Source organism: Rhipicephalus microplus, chromosome 1 (assembly GCF_043290135.1).
Source record: "Rhipicephalus microplus isolate Deutch F79 chromosome 1, USDA_Rmic, whole genome shotgun sequence".
NCBI lineage: Eukaryota > Metazoa > Arthropoda > Arachnida > Ixodida > Ixodidae > Rhipicephalus > Rhipicephalus microplus.
In genome coordinates, this window is record NC_134700.1 from 148,306,970 (window position 1) to 148,332,526 (window position 25,557).

The 25,557-nt window shown below is 46.6% G+C and overlaps 1 long non-coding RNA gene across 1 annotated transcript in view; it reads right to left on the reverse strand.

Annotated features, from left to right (window-relative positions):
• Nucleotides 1-15,393: 15,393 nt before the first annotated feature.
• LOC142799984 (uncharacterized) overlaps nt 15,394-25,557 on the reverse strand; it is a 65,204-nt gene continuing 55,040 nt past the window's right edge. The window contains exons 2-3 of the long non-coding RNA XR_012893920.1: nt 23,522-23,700; nt 15,394-22,332 (exon numbers count right to left, since the gene is read on the reverse strand). This is a non-coding gene — a long non-coding RNA (uncharacterized LOC142799984). The remainder of the gene's footprint in view (nt 22,333-23,521; nt 23,701-25,557) is intronic.

Sequence of the window (25,557 nt, forward strand, 5' to 3'; positions counted from 1 at the left end):
ATCCGCGTACTACTTACAGCTAACTCAGTCACCCTTGCTAGCACGCTTCCTTTCGGATTGTGTAATCCACCGGGAATCTGAATAACTTTCAATTTCCAAATCGTAACGTAATCATTATAGAAGTTGTTAAAGTGTACTTTTATTTATGCTTAACATGAATCCCGCATTCGGAACTAGAACTCATTAAAAATTATTATTCCACAATAGAAGTGCAGTTAGAGCTAATTCATTGCAAGACAGGTAAAGTTGAGAACAGAATCAATAAGCAGTTTTAAGATATTGTATTAAGAAGGGTAGAGCTAACATACCGTGGTACACCGGTATGACCTCTGTTTTTTCCAACGTGAACAAACTAACTGAAAGACACCCTTTGCATCTTTTTCAATCTTGCATGGATGCACGTGAGGTTGGTGAGCGTGGCACAAGTTTTTCTTTACACCACGGCGACTCCACCCCCACAAGGACAGATGGTATTAAAACGCCGCAGTACCAAGTCTACTTTTCCCAAGACAAGCATTACATACTGCTGGGAGAACGGGACATAGTAAAGTTGGAAAACTGTGATAGCTAAAATAACCGGACTTTTTCTTTGTCCCTCTTTCAGAGCAAATGCTACTTTCCGCGAGAACACCCCATTCCGATCCCTTCCTTAAGAATGGGAAAAATACACTTGTAGCACGGGAGTGGGGAAATACGATCTGCCCGGACTATTTTTCGCCATAACACCCGCATAAGTGAAACCAAAAAAAAACACGCATCGTGATAAAAAAAGTTGGTAGAATTTTGCAAAATTGAATGTTTGCCACAGATCGCCTATCTGAATCAGCCCCTGTAGTAGCCATCAAGCTGGAATACTCACAAATTGGCCTCCACGCTTGTATAATCAACGGCACAGAACATGCATTCTTATCACACAAGGCACCTAATATCCCGAGTACTGCGTTCCTCTTTCTTGATTCATAGAGCCAATATAAATTCCAAGTAGGTCCATAATATTCACTGCAGGTGGCATCACCACTCCTTCAGTGGCCGAAAAGAAACGCCCGAACACAGGCACGGAACTTTCAACACGAATGACACTGCAGCAGCTGTACGATAGCGCGCATTCAGTTCCAAATACACCATGCACACACTATAAACGGACGCGGGCAGCAGCGCAACAATGCATGCCACCCGGTACTCTTGCGGAAGCAAGATTGTGAAAATGGCGACACACGGCTTGAAGTAGCCACCATGTTAGCCGTTTTCTTCTCGTAACTTTGCGACCACTGGAGACACAAAAACATCTCATGCCTCAAGCCGGGTGCCTGGTTTGCCGGCTCAGACGAGTTCCCAACGAGCTCCCAACGGTCTCGGCTTATGTTGTCATTGGCTGCAGGTGAGGGCGATTTCGTGGCGTGATTCGTAATAGCCATTAGAGTGACATGGTGACCTCCTCCTCCTATTGGCTGCTGAGGTCAGTCGAGCCTTGGTCTAGGGGTGCCATCCACCTGCTTCTAACCTTTATTTCATTTTACTAGTAATATAGTGCCTGCAATATTCGAGGCACTACACAAGTATATGGCCATGAACTAGAGGCTGTTAAAGCTGGAAAGTAGACACTATGCGCACACCGTAAAAAAGTGCGCGAGTGCCACCTCTTCTTTAGTCCTTGGGAATGTCCGCTGTTTGGCGGTACTTCCATATGCTGAATATATGACGAAATGATGCAAGATGACGTGGTATTTGGAGTGTTCAAAAGATGTACGGATGGACGCACGGATGGACGGATGCATGGACGGATGCACGGATGGGTGGAAGAAAACAAACGAACGGACACTTCGCCGCACTCATCACCATGTGCTCCGCGGGTGTGCTGTGAATATTTTCTCTGTAATGCACGTTTTTCTTCGTTTCATTCCACTACCACTAAGCATCGATTGGCATGTTTAAGTAGGAAACACCGTTGCATGACCGCGTGCTTTGCGCCTCTCCAGGTTTCTCTCCTTCGCAACGCTGCTATGAGGGCCAGCGTCAATGCCGTCGTCAGTGTAAGCGTTAGCGGTCGCTGCTTCGCACCTAAAAATGTTTTTTTAGCGGGAAATGATGTATTGTTTCGACCTCTGATTGTTCAAAATTTACATGCCGGTTATTGTCTCAGAAACGTAAGTTCTTTTGGCTCATCGTAATGAGGGCATTAAGATCATAATTGAGACCATGACAACAGCTCAAGGAAGTTGCAAGAGTAAACCTTTCTTATTCTTATCGCAAGGAAATGGGGCAGATTTCACGTAACTTGGCAATCGATGTTAAGTGTAGCTTTTTCCTGAGTGGTGACGCATTTTATTTCGCTCTTCCTTCTTCTGTTTGAATTTTAAAGAAGATAGTCTATTTTGGGGACCTTCGACGCAAAAACTTTGGTATGTCTGTCTGTACGTTTGTCTGTTTGTCCACCGTTATTGCGAATTTTTCATTTTTAACAGCACCAGCCAATACCCCGAACGGCCAACCCTAGCCGCAGCGCCCACCAATGTTGCTCAAGCATCAGTGTTCATACGTGAGCGATTGTCAATCAAAAAGCAATTATTTCACATATCTGAGGCACCATAACAACACGTATATATTCTGCATGTTCATCTTTTACTAGAAAAGGCATACATAAGTAATTCTAAGGACCGTAGAGCTTATCGCGCTGTGCTGACCATGCAACGTTTGCACGAAGAGGCAAGTGTTTCCTACGCTTTGCTAAGACTACACGGTGGTGGCACCTACCCATCGCCTTGCGTTCTACACCTTATCACCTCTGAGACGGACGCGCACGCCTGTCTCAGGGCCAGGCGCTTTGTTTTCCAAATAAAACTGCCTGATGGCGCTCATGTCTCACGTGTGACATGACATGATGCGCTCGTTCGCCTCCACTGCACGCTCGAGGCACTGTAACGAGCGCCTCCAGAATACTATTCACCGATTTTCTTGCGCAGAACATCAAATAAATGTTTTGTTCACTCTCTCCCCACGCAAGACAATTGTCTTTCGACGACATTTTCAGAACATGCAGATACGGGGTGAATTTTTTTGTTTTTTTGTGTTTTGTTGTTTGAAAAACCACGTGGCCTAATCTTTCTCTCTCTCTCTCTCTCTCTCTCTCTCTCTCTCTATATATATATATATATATATATATATATATATATATATATATATATATATATATATATATATATATATATATGTCTGTTTTGTTATAAAACTTCGTTAGAACTCTGCGCTGTCCTTGTGAATTCGATGAGTACGGTGTCTACTTTTTCTTCGCTGGGAAATTTAATATTAGAATGAACACCAGCCCAATCCAAAATGTTACTGCGGTGTTTAGGCAATTCAAGTCGCCTTAAAACACGCTGTTTGGATTTTGCTGTTGTTTCCTCGGTCGATTTGACGCGCCTTTACGTCATTGGTCAGAAGGTACTCAAATAGTTCAACCGGAATATTGTGCAATCAAATAATTCTTGTGCTGCGTAGTCAGAGTGCCCGTCAGTGGGTGCCACGACACCGTCACACCGATATATATATATATATATATATATATATATATATATTGCAACGAAGTCCTTTACACGCCTTTATTAGGCCTGAAGATGTGGCCAAAACAGTCACCTCCGAGGCACAGAACTGACTCAAGGGTCATCCCCACTAACGATGAAAATGAAGGACACCAGATGATGATGGTTTTCTACAGGTGATGAAGAAGCGTGCTTTAAATGCCCACACTGATTCCCCGCGCATTAGAGCGGCCATCCTGGCCGCAACTTATAGATGCGGAGAACGCCTTGCGAAATGCTTCATACGCGAGACATGCACTATCTCGGTACCGCGACAGCGCCGGTCACTTGCAGCATTCACAGGTTCAACACGATAGTTAACGGGTGAGGTCTGCTCTAAGACTGTGTATGGGCTGAGGAACCGAAACTGAAATTTGTCGCACAATCCAGGAGTGCGAAGTGGTGTCCAAAGTAGCACCTGTCGCCGGGGTGGAAGTTCACAGTGGCGTGAGATGCGTCATGCAGATTTTTACGGGCTTGTTGTGTCTTCTCAGTGTTGAGTCTGGCGAGCTGGTGACAGTGATGGAGGCGGGACACATATTGTTCTCAGGATGATGCAGGTGGTGTAACCGGGACTGTCAACAATGAGACGTTCAGGAAGGAAGATGGCGATCGGCCATAGACAAGGAAGAATGGCGAGTAGTCAGTTGTGCGTTGTACGGCGGTAATATAGGCGAACGTTACGAACAGCACAATCGCATCCCAGTTGGTGTGGTATGGCTCAATGTACATATCTATCATGTCGGACAGAGTTCGATGAAAACGCTCAGTGAGCCCGTTGGTTTGGGGCCGATAGCTGGAGGTTGTTTTGTGACTGGTGCCGGAGGCTTTTAGCAAGTCTTCCACAATTTGCGAAAGGAAAGCTTTCCACGGTCACTCAGGATGACACGAGGAGCACCGTGACGCAAGATCAAGGTTTCCAGCATAAATGTAGCCACGTTAGAAGCGGAGGCCGAATTCACGTATGTAGTTTCAGCGTAACGTATCAAGTGGTCGACAGCTGTCACTATCCATCGATGGCCACTTGGAGTCGTGAGAAGAGGACCATATAGATCGATGCCAACGACTTCAAATGGTGCCGACGGACATGGAAGTGGCTGTAGCTCTCCGCATTGAGGGGATGTCGGAAGCTTTCGGCGCTGACAAAGGTTGCAAGAGGCGACGTACTTTGCTACGCTGGCGGACATCCCTGGCCAGTAGAAATGACCTTTAATGCGATCGTACGTTTTCTGGAAACCGAAGTGACCAGCAGTCAGGTCATCGTGATAGGCTTTAAGAATATCGGCTCGAAGAGAACGAGGCAGAACGGGCCCCCTGCGTTGACCATTCGGGTGATAGATTTGATGGTAAAGAACGCGGTTATCGAGCTTGAAATGCCTGAGTTGTCACAGAAGGCGGGAATTAGGTGGTCGCGATTTCCCCTAAAGGCGATCTATGATGCGTCTACAGTAAGCGTCAGCGAGTTGATGCGTTATGATGGAGTCGTGGTCGTCAGGTGGGATCTTGTCAATGACGGCTACAGACGAAACAGATGTGGAAGGACTATCCAAGCGTTCATCGCTGAAGTAAGTAGCGGAAGCAGTGGACGGCGCCGTAGGAAGTGGGCAGTGAGAAAGCGCATCTGCGTCCCGGCGTTTTTTACCGCACTTTTAGGTAATTGTGAAGTCGTATTCTCGACGTATAATCCATCGACCAAGGCGTCCTGACAAATTCTTGAGTGTGGAAAGCCAACATAGGGCATGATGGTCTGTAACTATGGTAAAATGATGGCCATGTAGATAAGGTCAAAATTTCTGCACTGACCATACGACAGCTAAACCCTCCTGTTCAGTATTGGTGTAATTCTTCTCGGCGTTTGTCTGGACGCGGCTTGCATACACAACGACCCTTTCACGTGACGATTCATCGCGCTGCATTAGAATACCTCCGATTCCGTGACCGCTAGCGTCAGTAAGCAGGAGTGTGGGTGCTGTTTCATCGAAATGGCGAAGTACTGGTTCAGATGTGAGGGCATTTTTTAGATGGCTAAACGCTGATTCGCAGGCAGGATACCACTTAACATGAACACCAGAACCGAGTATTATGTGCAAAGGTGCTGTTATCGAGACAAAGTCTCGTATGAATCGGCGGAAGTATGAAGCCAGGCCGAGAGAACTGCGCAAGTCCTTGGTCCTTTCAGGATGAGGAAAATGAAGAACGGCCGATATTTTATCGGGATTGGGACGAATGCTATCCTTACTCACAATGTGGCCTAATCGTTAATTGTCTTGCTGGCAAAACGGCACTTTTTTGTGTTCAGCTGAAGACCAGCCGAACCCAGGCACATGAGGACTTTATCTGAACGGTGTAAGTGTTGAGAGAAAGTTGACGAGAAAACAATGATGTCGTCCAAATAGCAAAGGCAAGTTTTCCACTTCAGGCCACGCAAAATGGTGTCAATCATGCGTTAGAATGTTGCGGCTGCGTTGCAGAGGCCGAAGGGCATTACATTGAACTCGTAAAGTTCGTCTGGCGTCGAAAATGGTCTTTTCTTTATCGTCTTTATGCATCGGTATCTGCCAGTACCCCGAACGTAGATCGAGAATCAAAAAGTATTGAGCTTCCTGTAGGGAATCCAAGGCGTCATCTATACGTAGCATATGGTATACATGCTTGCGCGTGATCTCGTTTAACGCCCGGTAATCTACGCAGAAGCGCACAGAACCGTCTTTTTTTCGAACTAAGACGACAGCTGATGACCAAGGGCTAGCAGAGGGGCGTATTATGTTCTGTCTCCACATGTCGTCAACGTTTTCTTCAATAACCTTCCACTCAGCTACTGATACGCGATATGGCCAACGACGAACAATTGACGTACCCTCAGTCTCGATGCGATGCGTGGTGACGCACGTCTTAGCCAGTACGGGTGAATTGACGTCCAACAAAGCTTCGTGTTTAGTCAGTAAGGCAAACAGATGTTGAGTCTGCGAAGGGGTCAGGTCAGAGCTGATGGTAGTTTTGAGGGAGGAGGTGGATGGGGAACGTGTAACAGGGAGATCTTCAGAAGACGCGTCTTGAAAAGTTACCACAGAGAAAGGCTCCGGTATAGTGACGCAAGCCAACGTTAAGCCCTTCAGAACCAGAATATTTTCGGGCGTCGGGTTTGTTGCGCAAACGAGTGCGAAGCCATCGCCGAAACGTAACAGACCTGATGCGAAGGCTTTTCCTCTGGTGACACAGCGTACGGAGGGTTGTACGAGCACATCGCCGCAGTCAATGACGTCAGACAGAAATGTAACAATTCGCTGACTGTGCGGAGGCAGCTCAGCGTCTTCTGCAGCATAAAAAAAAATGGCAGCATATTCACGGAGTGAATGATGGGGAGTGGGGCGAAGCATTCGTCCGTCCATTCATTCTTGCTTCCGTCCGTTCCTGCGTACGTCTGTGTAACCGTCCATGCGTCCATCCACTCGTCCGTGCGTGCGTCTGTTCGTGCGTCCGTCCCTGCATTCGTCCATACATCCGCGCCTGCGTCTGTTCATGCGTCCATCCATGCATGTCTGTGTGTCCGTCCGTCCATCTATTCAGCACTCCAAGTACCACCATCTCGCATCTTTTCATCATATATCATTCATATAGAAGCACCGCCATCCAGCGGACATTTCAAGGACTAAACGGGAGGTGGCACATGCACACTTTTTTACGGCTTGCGCTTCGGGTTTACTTCCCACCTTTAACAACCTCGAGTTCATGGTATACACTAGTTCACTGTATTCATGGCTATGCGGCCCAACGCTCGCTAAACCTTCCTAAAACCAAGGAGGTTACACCCAGCGAGTATAACGTAGCAACCCTTTCTTGTTAGATCGTGCTCAATGTACATGCTAATAGCTGCTAATGGGGATCGCAGCATGCGCGTTACCTAAAGGCCGAATGCTCCTGTCTCTCATTCCCCATTAGCAGCCATTAACATGTGCATTGAGCACTATCTTTTATTGTTCAACAACGTACAGAAGAAATCTCTCACCGGAACCACCTTGGAGGTCAAAATCGTAAGGACCGCTATTTCGGGTATGTGCCACTGGTGGTTACGTACTACGAGGGATGCACAAGCCACGCCATGGATAAGGAGCTTCTTCCCTAAAAAGAAGTGATGCGTCATCTGCGTGAAGCGAATAGGCGGTATCGCACATGTATAGGACGCGTTGCCGGCAGCAGATGGACGCGGACGCCGTTGAAAGAATGGCCCGTCCTAATATTAGCTGTTAAGTTCACGAACTAAGCACTTCAAATTGCACATAATGGTTAAGTCCATCAATGTAGACACGAACAGTGCACATGGCGGAAAGTCGGATAACGTGCCCTTGACCAGCGAGCAACGTAGGTCCATCTTAGGGCGTAGTAACTTTGCGGAGACGCGCCCACAAATCTCTGTGAATGACTGAGAAACTAGCACCAGTGTCTATTAATGCTTCCACTTTTATGCCTTTCACCGAAACAGACATCATATTGTCACGTTACACCGTAACTGTAACCTGTAGATAATGGCACACAAGGACATCAAACTGATTCGAACAACGGCAGTACGACTATTGTTTTTCTCTGCACGCGCATCTTTGTCCTCTTCTGAACAGCGGCACATACAAGCATGCCAGCATCTGTGGAAATAATACTTTCAGAACTTGTACTAGTGGCATTACCCCCCTTCCCAAAGAACATCGTCCCGATGTCATAACATAATTACCAGATGAAAAGAAAGCACGTACGATAAGCAGTACACAAGGGGGTGTCCGCGATCACTGTAAGTCTACTCAAGGGAGTGTGATGAATACTCAGCGTTGGTAAAATGGTTTCATCCTCGAAACATGGACGACGTGTGGCTGTTGTGAACGGCGGGATTGACGAGTCATGTCTTCGTCAAGAACCTCGTAGTTTACTTCGCTGAGACGACGTAGAACTCTATAGGGACCAAAATAGCGGCGTAACAACTTTTCCGACCGGCCCCGTTGTCGAATGGGAGTCCACAACCATACTCCTTCTCCAGGTTGGTGAGAGACATCGCGACGACGAGCATTGTACCGCAGTGAGTCGATGCATTGTTGCTTATGGATTCGTTCGACTGCAAGCTTACGAGCCGCGTCTGCCAGTCTGATAAATTCGTTCATCTAGACACTAATCTGTTGTCTGTCTGGAAGAAGCATGGCATCCAGCATTGTAGTGACCTCCCTGCCGTGAAGCAACCGGAATGGTGTGAATCGAGTTGTTTCTTGCACAGCGGTGTTGTAAGCGAACGTGACGTAAGGGAGGATGTCATACCAGTTTTTGTGGTCTTCGTCAACGTACATGGATAGCATGTCGGCGATAGTCTTGTTTAGTCGCTCTGTAAGGCCGTTGCTTTGTGAGTGGTATGCAGTAGTTTTTCGATGTACTGTGCCGCTAAGCTGCATGACGTCTTGTATCATACGGGCGGTAAAAGCTTTGCCACGATCAGTTATGACAACTGCTGGTGCTCCATGTCAGAGGACGATGTTTTTCATGAAAAAGTGGGCAGTCTCAATGGCGATGCCACGTTGTAATGCCTTCGTTTCGCAGTAGCGCGTCATGTAATCAGTAGCGACTACAATCCAGCGGTTGCCGTCACGAGACTTGGGAAAAGGTCCGAGTATATCCATGCCAATTTGTTGGAATGGTTGTGTCGGAGGAGCGACGGGCTTCAAAAAGCCGGCTGGGCGCTAATGTGGTGCTTTACGGCACTGGAACTCGTGACACGCCTTCACGTAATGCTTCACGTCTCGACTGAGCTTCGGCCAGTAGTAGTGTTGGCGAGGCCGGGCCAAGATACGTGTGAATACCAAGTGGCCTGAGGAAGGCTCATCGTGACAGGCGGACAAGACATCGGCTCGTAACGCTGGCGGGACAACGAGCAGGTACTCAGTCGCGTAAGGTTCGAAGTTTCTTTTATAAGGATATTGCTGGGGACGCAGAACGATGATGACGAGCGGGCGAATGCTGGTGGTGGATGCGGCGTACGGCCTTCGAGATATTCGATGAATTGTTGAAGCTCAGAATCGTTCTTCTGCTGATCAGCCAAGTCGGATACACTAACGGCGCAGAGAAAATGGCCGTCGGGATCTTGATCACCTGACGCTGTCTTAAGAGGAGCTCGGGAAAGGCAGTCCGCGTCAGTATGCTTCCGGACAGACTTGTACACGACTGTCAAATCGAACTCCTGAAGGCGTAAGCTCCACCTGGCCAGACGTCTGGAAGGGTCTTTAAGGTTCGCCAACCAGCAGAGCGCATGATGATCGGTAAAAACCCTGAACGGGCGACTATACAGGTACGGTCTGAATTTAGCTATTGCCCAGGCAACAGCTAGGCACTCCTTTTCAGTTGTTCTGTAATTCGCCTCCGCAGATGATAAAATCCGGCTCACATAAGCAATAGGGCGTTCGACGCCGCCTTGCCACTGGACGAGGACTGCACCAAGGCCGATGTTACTGGCGTCTGTGTGTAGTTCAGTGTCGGCATATTCGTCGTAGTGTCCGAGTAAGGGCTCAGACTGGAGACGCTCCTGGAGCTCGGAGAAAGCGCGCGTTTGCTCAAGGCCCCACACGAAGGGAACGTCGTCTTTTGTCAGACGAGTGAGGGGTTCGGCAATGTGTGCGAAATTTTCCACAAAGCATCTGTAGTATGCGCAGAGGCCTAAAAATTGACGCACATCACGTTTGTTGGTAGGTGGTAAAAAATCTGCGACAGCCAATGTTTTGTCTGGGTCCGGCCGAATACAATCAGGGCTAACAAGGTGACCGAGGAACTTTAATTCGTTGTAACCAAAACAACATTTTTCTGGTTTCAGTGATAGGCCTGCCGTGCGAATTGCAGCAAACACAGATCTAAGTCGCTGCAAATGCTGCTCAAACGTTTGGGAGAAGACAACGACGTCGTCTAAGTAAACAAGGCATGCTTCTCACTTGAGACCGGAGAGCACTGTATCCATCATCCTCTGGAATGTCGCAGGGGCAGAACACAGACCGAAGGGCAGCACCTTGAATTCGTACAGACCATCAGGCGTTATGAATGCTGTTTTCTCTCGGTCGCGTTCATCAACTTCGATCTGCTAGTAGCCAGTGCGTAAATTGATAGAGGAGAAGTATCGGGTGCGTCGGAAACGGTCTAGTGCGTCGTCGATGCGTGGAAGCGGATAAACGTCTTTCTTTGTTACTTTGTTGAGTTTGTGGTAATCGACGCAAAATCAGAGAGTGCCGTCCTTCTTTTTTACTTGTACGACAGGGGACGACCATGGACTGTTCGAGGGTTGGATTACGCCATCTTCGAGCATCTGCTTCACTTGAGAACGTATAGCCTCCTGTTCCTTTTCTGATACTCGGTAGGTGTGCTGGCGTATGGGTCGCTCAGCATGATCAGTGACAATGCGGTGCTTTACGGTTGGCTTTTGTTTTATCTTGGATGTAGACGGGAAACAGTCGCTAAACATGCGGAGGATACAGCGGATTCGCTCTTTCTGCGCACATGACAGCTTCGGATTGACATCGACTGCATCGGCTACCGCGGTGTCACTTTCAATGGCTGCAGAAATTGGGGCTATGGTCGTACACGCTTCATCGTCAATGGATTCGAAATGAGCGATAGTTGTTCGCTTGGCCAAATGTTGGTATGCTCCACTAAAATTGGTGACCAACAACTCAGTCATCCCACGTTTAAATTGAATTATGCCGCGGGCAACGCAGATTTGCTGAGACTAGAGCACTGAAAGGTTGGCTTCAGCGATACCACTACTGTCATGGTCTATGTCGCCCTGTACAGTAACGAACATACTGGTGCGTGGCGGAAGTGTGACGGTGTCGTCGACAATGCGAAGCGCAGTCTTCTGCGGATTGGTATCTCTAGGCTTCGAGCCATAGTCGTCAGCAAACGTTACGAGGCAGTCTGGAAGATTTATAACAGCGCCGTGCTCACGAAGGAAATCCATGCCAAGGATAACTTTCCGGGAGCATTCGGGGAGCACAACGAAAGAAGCAATGAACGTCGACTCACAGATTTGCAGCCTTGCGGTGCATCTCCCGATTGGTGTCAAGAGATGACCACCGGCTGTCCGAAGGTTTGGTCCATGCCCCCAAGGAGTCGTGACTTTCCTGAGTTTAGCCACAAGTTCAGCTCTGATAACTGAGTAGTCGGCGCCGGTGTCGACCAGAGCAGTCACTGGATGGTTGTCGACACGAACGGCAATGTCAGCAGAAACGGGTTCGTCAGTGATGTAAGGTGTCGGCTGAAAGGAATCGTCGAAGGTCAGCGGATGGGTCGGAGGAGGCTATTTTGACGATAGCTTAACAGCGGTCCCACCCCCGGAGGCCGCTGATTCTAGTTTCCCCGGCGTTGACTTGCGGACCTAGTGGATCGTCCCGCAACATTGGCGAAAGCGGAGTATTGATTCGCGGACGTAGAGCGTCGAGGAGACGGAGAGCGTGATTGTCGTCGCTGAAGATTCGGAGACGGTAGACTTGCCAAGTATTCTGCGATGGCGCGGGGTCGTTCGCCGTCCCTGGGCCGATGAGCGTCTGGCCGAAATCCAGGTAGGCCCATCTGTCTGTACGAGCACTCCCGGTACAAGTGACCTGGCTCACCACAGTGGTAGCATAGAGGCCGATTGTCGGAAGCGCGCCACACGCTAGATTTCCGCAAATTATGTCGCGGATTATCATAGTGTGGTGGGCCCGAGAAGTACTGCGGCATCTGCAGGCAAGTCGGTCGTTGGTTTTCGTAGTGCGGCAGGCCCGAGAAGTGCTGCGGCGTCGGCAGGCTGGTCGGTCGTTGGTTTTCATAGCGTGGCCCGCCCGAGAAGTGCTGTGGCGTCTGCAGGCTAGTCGGTCGGGGGAAATAGCTGGCTGCAGTGCAGGAGTACGTACAGCTTCCGCATACGTTAGCAGAGGAGCCTCGGTATGAGGTGGCGCTAATGGTCGTACCAGCTGCCGCACCTCTTCACGGACGACGTCTGTCAGAGCAGCCACTTGAGGCTGTGAAGGCACTGCGTGAAGCTTTTGCAGCTCGTCGCGTACGAACTAGCTCAGCAAGGTCTCTCACGCTCGTGACATTGGGTGTTACCAAGGGTGCCGACAGACATGCAAGGTTGTCGGACCGCTCATACTGCGAAGACCACTGTCTCAGCATTCGCTCCATGGTCGTCGCTTCACGGAGGAATTCCGCTACGGTAGCTGGTGGGTTTCGTACAAGTCCTGCGAACAGCTGCTCCTTGACACCCCGCTTAAGAATGCGTACCTTTTTGTCTTTTGTCATTGCAGAATCCGCTCGACGAAACAGACGAGACATCTCCTCAACGAACATAGCCACGCTTTCGTTTGGTCTTTGATTGCGAGAATTGAGGAGACGTTCAGCTTGTTCTTTCCGGTCGGCGTTACCATACGTGTTCCGCAGCTGAGTGCAAAACACCGGCCAGGTTGTCAGGGTGGCCTCGTGGTTCTCGAACCAAATACGCGCCAAATCCTCCAGGTAGAAATAGACATATCGCAGTTTCCGGTGCTCGTCCCACTCGTTGGCGACGGCGACTCGATCGTATTGGTCCAGCCAGTCTTCAACGTCTTCGTAGGGCTCCCCATGGAAGGGCTTTGGGGTTCGAGGGGCTGGTGGCCATTGAGCTGGCGGAGTCGCGGTCTGTTCAGTCTGGCTTGCAGTTGTCGCACTTGCCATGGTTATGGAGCGTTCCGGAAGAGGGACGAATTGGGGTGGTAGGCTTAGTTGCCACTGACTGCGTCGAAGGTTGGCTGTTTCTACCAAGGCGTCGATGTTGGCGCCGAGATCTTCCTCGTGGTAACAGTGCATAGACTATTACCCAGCGCCTCCACCAGTGTCACGTTACACCGTAACTGTAACCTGTAGATAATGGCACACAAGGGCGTCAAACTGATTCGAACAACGGCAGTACGACTATTGTTTTTCTCTGCACGCGCATCTTTGTCCTCTTCTGAACAGCGGCACATACAAGCATGCCAGCATCTGTGGAAATAATACTTTCAGAACTTGTACTAGTGGCAATATTATGAGGATGTTCTGGAGGATTTTTTTCTACTTCGATAAATGCAGCTTTTCCCCCAGAAGCTGCGTAATTCAGTTTTCCGGGCGATGGTCAGCAAACTGAGAGGCTGGTCGAAGTGGTGACGCAGAGCGACGGAGAGGGGACGGTGAGCGATGCTTGGCACCACGGTAGCGAGGCGCCATTTCAGGAGTTACTGATGGCGAGGAAGAGCGACCGTGAGGCGTAGCGTAAGGATGGTGCTGGAAAGCGGTTCCTATGTCATAGTCATCCCGTTCGTAAGTGTCGAACCCACGGCGCTCGTCTCGATGACACTTGCGACAGACACGTGCGATTTGTCCACGATGTCCGATATTGTAGCATCTAGGTCTCGTCGGGTGCCATGATTGATAGTAGGGCTGGTTGTTTGGGCTGGGGACTATGTAATTCAAGTGTGCGGGCGCCCGTCGTGCACAATAAGGCTAGTTTTGCGTGGTGGGCGTCAGGGACGCCAGATGGGCTGTCGTTGTCGTCGGTGGTATCGGTGGAACGAAGACTGGAGTAACGGCGGCGACTTGCGCGTAAGTCAGTGGGGCTTTGGAGACGTGAGGGTCTGTGTAGAAATTACCAGTCATAGCCGCCAACTCCTCTTTGACGACGTCCCGTAAACTTGTACTTGGAGTGTCAGAAGGAAACTAACGTACTGGAAATCCGAGCGACTGCAGTTCCTCTCATATCATGTTGCGGATCATGGCGCGTAACGAGGGGTCGGCAGTAGGGTTGTCAGGGAGGGCTGCAGGAGAGTTGTCCAGCTGCAGCCGTGCTAATTGGAGCTCGTCCAGGCGTTGGCACATAGCTACAATGTCAGCAACGGTACTTGGGTCCTTTACGGCCAAAGCATTGAAGGCAACAGGCCCTATGCCTTTGAGCAGATGGCGCACTTTGTCTGTCTCGGTCATGGAGGCGTTGATGCGTCGACAGAGAGAGAGAACACCCTCGATATACGAGGTATGAGACTCGCCTAGTTGTTGTTTTTGACCATCAAGTGTTCTCTTCGCCAGACTGGCTCGAACTGCCGGAGTAGCGAAGACTTGTCGCAGACGTTCTTTGAAGACGTTCCAGTTTGGAAAGTAGATCTGGTGGTTAAAAAACCAAGTCTTCGCCACGCCAGTAAGATAGAAGGAGACGTGGCTGAGCTTGTGCGGATCGCCCCAACGCTTGGCTGCACTCACTATGTCATATTGGTGTAGCCAGTCGTCCACGGGCTCGTTTCGGAGTCCAGCGAATAGAGGGGGCTCGCGAGGGGGTCCGCTGACGATCCAAGAGTGAGTAGCTGCGGCAGTCGTAGCCGGAGGGTTAAAAGGAGAAGCACCCGAGGGTTCGTCTTGCGGCATGCTGGTGGACACGTAGCCCAGACGGCGACCTGAGCGAAGCTCCAGGAAGTAAAGCGGGCGAGCTGGAACGGCGAATCGAGGAGCAACCTTCACCATTTGCGACGAAGTCCTTTACACGCCTTTATTAGGCCTGGAAGATGTGGCCAAAACAGTCACCTCCTAGGCACAGAACCGACTCAAGGGTCATCCCCACTAACGATGAAGATGAAGGACACTACTAGATGATGATGGTTTTGTACAGGTGATGAAGAAGCGTGCTTTAAATGCCCACTATATATATATATATATATATATATATATATATATATATATATATATATATATATATATTGGTTTTAGCTATATATACGTATAGCTAAAATCACACATAGACACGCCAGCACACTGTAATCATGCCGGAAGTTAGCTGATGTTGATGATGAAGATGATGATGTAGATATGTGGGGTTTAGCGTCCCAAAACCACCATATGATTATGAGAGACGCCGTAGTGGAGGGCTCCGGAAATTTCGACCACCTGGGGTTCTTTAACGATGCCGGAAGTTAGCGAACGTGTTTAGATATAGTGGCGTTGGTGGTACAATCTAGGCCGAAAAAGTTCATCTGAATCATGACTCTATCAAAAGGACGAGCCGAGGATAGCTAAGATACTTTACTGTTCTAATTATACCACACATTCGGTGTGTTGTGGTGTGTTGTGTTGAGTCGCGGTGTGTTGACCGAGACCTATTTACCTGGTTGAAACAATGTGATTCTCGGCAAATTTGTCGCTGAAATGGAATGAACCCTCTTGTTTTGGTCCAGGCCGTAGGCTACATACACAATATGTCATGGTGGTTTACAATATTGGGGTGTGTAACTTGCAGATCTGAACACGCGACTTCCGCATGCCTTAGGAGCGCTCTAGCAGGCATTGAATGGTAACAAAGAGTCACGAAATGTAGTTGCAGAGCTCAGGAAGCAAGTTGAGGGTACAAGTGAAAAAAATAAGGCAGAATCCGTCTTATTTACCTGCATTGTGATTGTCGCTGACTTGTCCAAGTGGCGACTTTATGTTTACGACATTGAAGAATGTAACGCAATTACGCCTGGAACCTAGCAAAATGGGTCACCACGCCAATCTGCTCGATCGAACCACCAGCGCTTAGTTCTGATTTGCATGAATGGTAGACCTCGTTTTTTTTAAAATATATTTATTGCATCATCTCATCCTGACTTCTGCTTTTGCTAAGTGCTCTTTTTTATTCTCTTGCTATAAATGACCCAGTGCTGACTATGCGTACATCTCCTTCAATGCAAAAGACTGCTGGCTTTCGCGTTCATGCTATATGATATACATATTCTTCTTTGCGCTCACTATTCATGCTGGGACAGTGGATTACACTAAATTGCGGAAAAAGAAGTCGACTGATGGTCGCGATAAACGAGTCCATTAGAGCCATTCGTCACCGTCTTGCTAGCGGGGAACATGCTTAGCGCAGCGCGGTGGCTGGATCAGTGAATTAGAGCGAACACGAATGTACCCAGCAGTGCCTCTATAACCAACCGGTCGCAGCGGCCTAGTACAAGCACAATCCAGAAAGCATAATGCGTTAATTACTAAGACGGCAAGAACGTTTTTTTTTTGTGAGTGTGAGAGGTAGTGCGATTCTCATGATTAAGAGGCGACATAACACAGAATGTTTGGGCGAAACAGCTTTCACTACAGAATGCAGATAAAACAATAGAAAAAGACGAAAAGTAAAACAAAGGTTAAAACTACACACAACGCAAAATGTGATTTGTCTGCATTACGTAATGGACCGGTCCTGCCAACTCACATGGGTAGAGCTTCCGTGGTAAGAAATAAACCGGATTTTTTTCGTGTTGTATTTATAAAGCAGCACTGCAAGCTACAGAGCGTTTCTGTCTGAGACAGCTTTGAAGCAATTGTGCCACGGAGATTCTTGTCCTATAGGCTTGCACGGCGCTAAAGCTAGGGTATTCTTTGCGGTGAACAATGGAGTGTTAGTGTCGCTTAATGGAGGCCGAAAGTGGAACAAGGAAAATGCGCTAAAAATAGAGATGAATAGCAATGTGTTATGAACCTCCCGGAATCAAAAATGCACACAACTAAACAAATGAAAATAAGCAACGAATGGTCAGCTCCCATTCGTAGCACTAAATGGGGCTTGCGGTAGGACACCAATTCCCCAAGACGAAGTTTTTTTGTGTTTTCGGTTCTTAATGCTGCGAAGAGCCGAAGGTTTGTCTCAGCGAGGTATTATAGCGTCCATTTTTATAGTAAACTACATTTATCTTCATAGTCTAGGGTAATTTATGTCCCTGTTACCGGAAGTATTGACTTATTGAAGGTGCATGATAGGTGGGACACTAGCGAAGTGGAGTTTTTCGATCGAATCCAGAAATGGCAGTTGATATTATTGTGTTATGCCACGTTACCGAACCACATACTGAATGAAGGCTCGTCTAAACTAGCCATTTTCACACTGTGCGAACATACAGGGAAAATATGCTGCAGGGTAGAAAAGTGTACTGAATTTTGACTGAGTTTATTTGAAGCGTATCGGAGCTCAGGCTAGTGACGGCCGCTTCAACCTTTCTAGCTGCGTCACAAGTTGTCAGAAGAGTCTGCTACCATACCATCCAGGTAGCAGATATCTATAATGCGCTCAAATAATCGAAGTGCGAGGCAGAGCCTGAATCGCGTCCTCATAAATTCGTATGAGCTGTTATGTCCAACGAAGGCTGGCTTGGACATTTCAAGTTCAGCGATAAAGGCTATCACTATATAGGTACAACTAATAGGGAAAAAATCGCAGCATGTCCACAGAGTAAATTAGTGGGCGAAACTCCTCGTGATTATTCGGGTAACCGGGATTCCTCATGCATTGTACACTGTAACATGGAAAATAATGAAAACACGTTTGAAAAGTACATTCAAGGTATTCTTTCATTGGTCATATATGCTACTGAGATTCGGACTTCGTTTTGGACTTAGAACAGACCAAGTACTCACTGTGATCGTAATCGTCCACAATCTTTTGCTGCAGCACAGCAATTGCGCTGGTCAGACAGTTTTCGTTCTAACTGTCCCTCGCCGTTCCCAATAATACCATCAAAGAAACTGCGCTTAAACCAGGCATCGGCCCCCACCAACCTCGGGTACTGAACGCTTTCGGCAATTCGCCACCGCTTCCCACGTTCTCGCTGCCTGTGGGTCCAAGAGGCAGCGAGAACGCTGGCGAGCGGACCACTTGCTTACGTCGCCGTGCCACGGCAGATTCACCGCATCTCAGCTTCACGTTTAATGATGATGATGATAAGCCTTTAGCTTTGCTTGCACTGGCCCACAAAGGAGGATCGGCCAAGAACTGGGCGGCAGGATCATCAAGTGAGTTTAGTATGAGTCAGGCATTCAGGTAGTCTCGTAGCAGGAAATAATAACAATAGTAGACTAACAAGGTAATCTTTTTGTTGCCATTATGTACGCACATACGGCAGAGTAAACCTCCCTGTGGCTATAACCTAACGTAATTCCTCCGAAGGATAAAATTACAGCCACGTTTATTTTTAAACCTAGCTTCTCAATTGGTTCGACCAGGTACGTTTTTCTTTGATAAGAATAACGTTGACAGGATAAAAAGAAATAATCTATTGATTCTCATTTCTTGCAAAACAGACATAACGGAGGTGGCGTGAGTCTAGCTTTATGTAGGCAATAATTCAGGTGCGAAATTCTGCATCGTAATCTGGTGTTTGTAATTTCCAATTGCCGAGATACACACCACTGTTTGTTCCAGCAAAATCTTAAGATGTACGAAGTCTCTGAATTGATCCAATGATAATTTTTCTATTTCCTTGTGCAAACAAGCATTTCTATCTCTGAGTGCTGTTACATTGGTGAAACCAGGTAAAATAGGTAAGAGCGGTCCGCTTAAAGACGCTTTGGCTAACGAGTCTGCCATCTCATTTGGATAAATCCAGCAGTGGACAGGTACTCATAGCAAGTGAAATTTTTTCAAGTTTGCTGGTAATAAACTGCTAATCATACTCAATAATTTCAAATTTTTCGCTTTAGATTGTGCAGTGCATACTGAGATAGAATCAGTAAGTATGACTGCTTCACTTTTAGTTTAGCCGCCACTCGCTGATTTTCATGATGATGCCCCAACCATATCTCATGCGCACTGAACGGGATTAGCGAAGAATCGGTTATATGAATTTCTAGGTGTTTCAAGTACAAATATTCCTAATAAAAAAAGGAAATAACGTCCTCAAAAAAAGAAAGGGTGCAATATTTTTTTACCATACCGACCAGACAGTTTAGTCTTTATCTTGGATACATATTAGAGTAAACGTGAACAGATTGAAGTTTTCTGCGTCGAATGTGTTCATTATTGCTACAACGTCACATATACGAATAGGAGATTAAATGCGCATTTGTTTTGTTACATGAAGATACCTGCAAACGGCATAAAAGGCATTCGTGTGGCTGAAGCCCATAGTCGGAGCGCTATAGGTAAGTATACTATCCGTTTTGAGGGTCAGTTTCAGCTTAGGTAATTAAATAAGAAGGACTCGTTTTCTTACAATCTGTAGTGAAGACATCACAAAACTATTGCTACATTGATTCCATTTTTGAACAAAAGCTACATAGGGAAGATATCACCAGACCAGCCCTGTGTGAATGTAGAATAAACGGAGGCACACGACATCGTAAGCTAGTTAGCATCACTTCCATTTGTCTAGTATGACAGTACTCGGTTTTCTATTGAAGTTTTATATACATGAATTCTGTGAATGATGTTACTGATTTTATCACAGTCGAACGAAGCGAAAACTTCCTATATCGTATTGAATTTATAATGGCCACTACCGGACCGACGGAAAGTATTCGCCCGTTCAGAGCCACTCGCGCTAATGACTCTGCAATTTCATTTAACTGTAGTCCACAATGGCCCCATAGTTACCCATAGTAACTTTATGAGCTATAGCTGTGGAGGCACTAGCGTGAGGAACGTCCTTAAGGCATCTGATTTTGCTGACGCTGTAAGTGACGTACATACTCACAGGGAGTCCGTATTTATTATAGCAGTATGGATGATGAAAGTTAGTTAGCGTAGTACTAGAATATTTACCAAGAGTTTAGTTACAAGAACAGGTGCGAATCCTAGTAGCTTTAGTGAATACGACCAGCCAAATGAAGGGGAGTAAATGCCTTCTCCTTGCTTTTCTTCTAATACCGGAGCATCTGTGGCAACGACATTACTTGTGTCCACGCGTGCAGGATGATCTTGCGAACGGTTATTTGGGATGGTATAATCGAAATCAGGGCCTAGAGGAGAAAATCTTGTCATTATCTGCGTTAAGATTTATATTTCACACAGTACCAGCTGATAAATCTCGAATTTTCATGTTTGTTCGTTCGCAACTTCCTTTCTTGGAACCCTAGAGCACCGCTGCGCCCCTAGCGAACTCCGATCAAACTGTGGCGATGACGAAACATCGCTTTACCTTACGGAGATTCTCGATCCTCTTTTTCTTTCGGTTCATTTATTTCTCCTTCCTCCGTATTTCTATCTTGTCCCCACCTTCTTTATCTGTTTCTTTCTATCTGTTTATTTTTTCTCTCCCCTTCTCTGTGTGTCTGTCTTTCTCTCAGCTTTTTTTAATGTCTTTCTGTGTCTTCTTCTATGTCTTCTTGTCGAATATTTGTTTTTGTTTTCAATTTACTTACATCTCTCTCATCCTTTCTTTATCTTTATATCTCTCTCTGTAGTTCTGATCTCATCCTTCCTAGGTATTTCAATCGGCACACGTGTGCTTCACTCTTCCTAGGTATTTCAAACAGCCCACTATTTCAATCGGCACACGTGTATGAGAAAATAGCAGAAAATGAAGGCAAAGAAGCTAGCGCACGCCTGGCGAGAATTTCATTGCGTTCGTGATGATGACATTCCTTGTACAGGATCGACGGTGTTGCTCGGAGCTTAAGCAGTAGCACTGCTAGCACTTCGCTTGTTCTGAAATTATTGAGAGGGGCTTGCTGAGGGCAGTTGGCACTGAAAGTTTCCACTGAGCGCTTACAGCCAAACCTCGCCGGCGTTATCTTTCGAAGCCAGCAAGCATGGGGTGTACGTTATATAACGGCTCTATAGCTCCTGAACTATTGCTTTCAATTGGGAACAATTTTCACTGTGGTCGTCGAGCCAATGCACCCCTCTGAACTGAAAATGAATTCCTGTTAGATAGTGCGTAATGCAAGGGATATCAATTTGCTGTTACTCTTGTGAAGTTCTCCCAGCATATGAAGGAAGTCAAACAGTGTTTGAAGCGAGAAACTGAAAAAAAGAACTGAGAATATTTTAGCTTCACCTTGAAGAGCAGATGGCGATAGCATAATGGGGCCTCATGGGCTTCTGAACTGCTAACCTAGTTATGTTCTCTGTGCATGCCTACACCATTCCGTAAAAAAACGAGCGACTGTGCGCGTAACACTGGTCGTTTCAAAGTATCGCTGTATTCCTACTGCAAGCACAGTTGTTTGGTACTTATTGTGCCATTATTATTCCTCTTACGATTCAGCTGCGGGCACACTTAACGTCCGTAGGGCAACACACGAACCAGCACAGCTGTTTGTTTTTTATGGATGGGCACCTGCTCATAATTAAACATGTCTGAGTGCTTTGCAATGTGTGGTCCGTTAAATGAGCCACTCGTTACTCTATTTTTATGTTTTCACGCCTGGCGTATTTCTAGGTTCTGCTACGCAGTATATGATGCGGTAAAAAGACTCCTTCGTCTACATAACACTCGTATAGCGTTTTTTTTTCCAAAGCAGTTCCAAAGCTGCTTGCCGGGCAGGTGACCGAGTTTTCATCCCCACGCCGACAAAACAATTTTTTTATTTTAATCTTATCTCTCTGTATTTGGTGATGAGAATATTTTACTCACAGCCAACGGCGCTGACGCCGAAATTTTATCCAAAACTAGCTCTTTGACGACATCGCGTTGAATTGCGAAGATATCCTATTGCAAGCACGATAAAAGGTACAAGCATGGAAAATGAAGAAAAACAGTCTTCAGGAAAAAAAAGAAAAAGAACACTTCATAGAACAAGTCGCTTTTTAGAAAGGCATTTTGGGTGTGTATCCCTCACCACCACAACGCAGCACTCTTTTCACTTTGAAATCTTCAGCATGGTGGCAGAGAGCCGTAGAGATTCTGACTGAAAGCCAGCATGCGTTGTCAACTAAGTCTAATTTATTGAAGATCCTGCCGAAGCGAGGCGCCAAGTCGCTTTGGCGCGAAGTTGCCATCAGTGCTTTGAGGATTACCTACGGAGACGTAATAGATAAAAAAGATCGTGAGGTAAAAATGGTAGCATAAGGAAGGATACTGCATGTTAAAAGCAAGAACACACGAAAAGTTTGGAACATAAATACTGTGTTGCGCATTTTTTATTTTTATTGATAACTTCCTGCAAACCACTCAGACGTGCATTTCTTCATTGCGTAGCTTTTTCCGAGGGACTTGTGTGAAGAGTACACCTTTTTGGTTGCACACCCAGAAAACAAAAGTACAAAGTTGACCTACTATTGTTCATACTGCGCTGGATTATTGCTTCCTAGAGGAAGAGTAATCGAGCGCACTGTACTGAAAACACAAAGTGTACGCAATAGAGAGACAGTCGAAATTGCAACAGTGGAGCAAAGTTTCGAGCGCATCAGTTCAGTGTCTCAACTTTGAAGCAGCCTGTTGGTGTTCTTACAGCTTTCTGGAGTGCCTTACACTTTTTATATGCTTTTTGGGGAGTGAAAAGAAGGTATACGGAGGGCGGGGAGGATATCTTATGCAGTCGAGTTTAGAGTTTTTCTTTGAACGCTCAACACAATCTCCTTCGCCTAGGAGATTAGATGAGCAGGATATAGGGACGTTGACGAAGCAAGACATAAGCACCGCTGGAAAGTACGCTACTCTATAATTTGCTTTTTTCGTTTTTTTCCCCGTTGCACATATCACAATTTAGGGAAGGCAGAATTTTGCGATCTCAAGCAATAAAATACAGTAGTAGAGAGCATGTAACGTGGAGATCCCGGATAAGCAAAAATTGTTATACAACCTTGCCTGTGCGCAGTGAACTGCAAAGAATCGGCTTGAGCTACGTTTGACGGCTCAGCAAATATTGAAAATATTACGCTCTCTTTCTTCTTGACTGATGTGCCCTCCTATTTGGACGGACAATTTTGTGCAGTTTATATTATTCCGGTATATATAGAAGCTGCGCTAACGTTTTAAAAGTGAATTTAATAGACTTTGCTGGATATTTTCTTTCAATATTTTTACAAAGAGCTTCCCCGTGTTTACAATACAATTTGAACTTCTGCTGGCTTGTGCATCGGGCTTTTTTTACTAAAGTATGTAAAATGAATGTAATAATGAATGAACTAACGACCTCTGAAAAGCCAGAAAATTGCTGATTTCAACAATTCATTTTACGTTTTTCTACATAAAAGAAATACATACCCATGCGTGAAGCCTAAGCGCCAACGAAGGCGTGAATGGTTGTAGTGACGGCTGCGTACGTCTTTCATGCCTTGAAGCTCCTGTCTTAACCACGTCTTCTCGTAACTCAAAGGCATACTACTTTCTTCTTATGACGAATCGCTGACGTACTTCGAAGAGAGCTTGAAATGTTGTGGTACCTTTGGGACAGATGTACGCAAAAATAAGTTCTGCGTACTTCGACGTGACTTCTACGGCAGATTTTACAGTTTTCGGATGCGTTCCCAGAGTATGGAACCACTATTTTATATTTTCAGTTGTTATGACATCATTCGACGACATGTTTACCTCCAAAGCATCATATCTAGTTGAGACCAAAGAAGATCAAGATCCACACATGATATCACGAGGCTTCTCACCCCTGCTGCAGCTTCCTAAGCGACCTTATGCTTCAGTCCATCTTGTTCCTTCCTTACAAATTTTGTCATAGCCAAACAGCATCATCGGTTTCCCTGTAGTGATGCTACTCTTAGGTAGCTTCTTCTCATTAATCAGGTTCTGTCTGCCACACTTTCAGAAAACCCGGGTTCTGCACACTTGCAACAAGCACACACCACGTAAAGTGTATGAGACATTGACGATGAGGTGTAGAGATGAAGCATGTGTTTCAGCGCCCTCGAGAAAAGTAACAAAAAAGTGGTGTAGCGATCTCGGTGACTAACCTCTCATGACTAAAAAATAATGTGCCACTAGACGGAGACGCGGTCAGAAAATTTGTGATGGTCCCCGTCTCCAAGTTTCCCGTTTAAACGCACTTTTACGCAAGTTTCAATAAATCAAGCAGTCGGCAGTCAGCGCTGGCCCTGGGTTCTTTCTGGTCCGTGTCTACTTTGCACTGTTTTCTTACTATGAATACGTAACGAGTGGCTCACATTCACGGTCTTTTAAATGCCTTTTCATATTTTTCTTGAAGCTTGCTTCAATCCCCCTAAATGTCGAAAGGTTCCGAGTTTGTTCCCATTCTACACTAACCCTATTGAGGCTCACCTTGTGTCCTGCGCACTTTATTACCTGCCAACTTGTATAGCCGTAAGAAAGAAAAGCTTGACGTCTCTGAAACGAAATGCTATCAGTGAAACAACCGCAGCGAAAGAGAAGCCAAAGCGAAATGCATGCCTAGCATAACACCTCCAGGTGGCAGATAAAAAAAGCGAATAAACGCACAAGCTTTTTGCAGAATACACCACCACGGGAATAGAACGCAATCGAAGGCGTTGTTGCAGACAAGCAGCATTCTGCTGATTATTACTCAAACTTGCAACCATTTACTGCTTTTTCGTTTTTTCGCGCAAAGTATACACATACTGTCCCAGAAACCGGCGCAGAGCCGTTCAGCCGGTTCATCCGGTTCAGGCGCAGATGTCAGCCGGGCACTCGTGTATTCACCCATGATGCCCATAAGGAATAGCGCGATCGCATCAAAAATTTATTCACTCATCTGAGGGAGCACGTGACGCCACGTGTCAGCTGAGGAGCATAAGACGGACAGCCACCGGAGAGCAAACAATCACCTTAGCGAAGAAAGCGGCTTGACGAGGTATCAAGTACGAAAACAATCTAGACTAAGCCCGTCGGAGCGTTGTAGCAAAGATAAACTTCAAAATAAACGAAAAACTCTCCAAATAATACTACATATTCTCCACGAAAAAGATTTTACCCTTACCAATTGCGTGGCCACGCGTGAACACATGCATGTGTAGCTTGCTAGGGCTGGAAGCAACTGGTAGTCTCTCTTTCTTTTACGTCTCTTCATAAAGGTCACGGGGAGTGAGTGAATTTCTTTGTGCTTTGTTCAAAACAATCTGAGTGGATGGAACCATTCCGCTGTGACCTGGGCACATGTTGCCACACGCGCGATCGGGAAATTTGTGATCTGCCACTTTCTTTGTTTTGTCTTTATACTTCGTTGTAGGGACTTTCTCACCTTGCCGAATTTCTTCCATTCTGTTGTATTGTATGAGAGGAGTATTTTCCCCCCTCATTTCTTCGCGATTGTT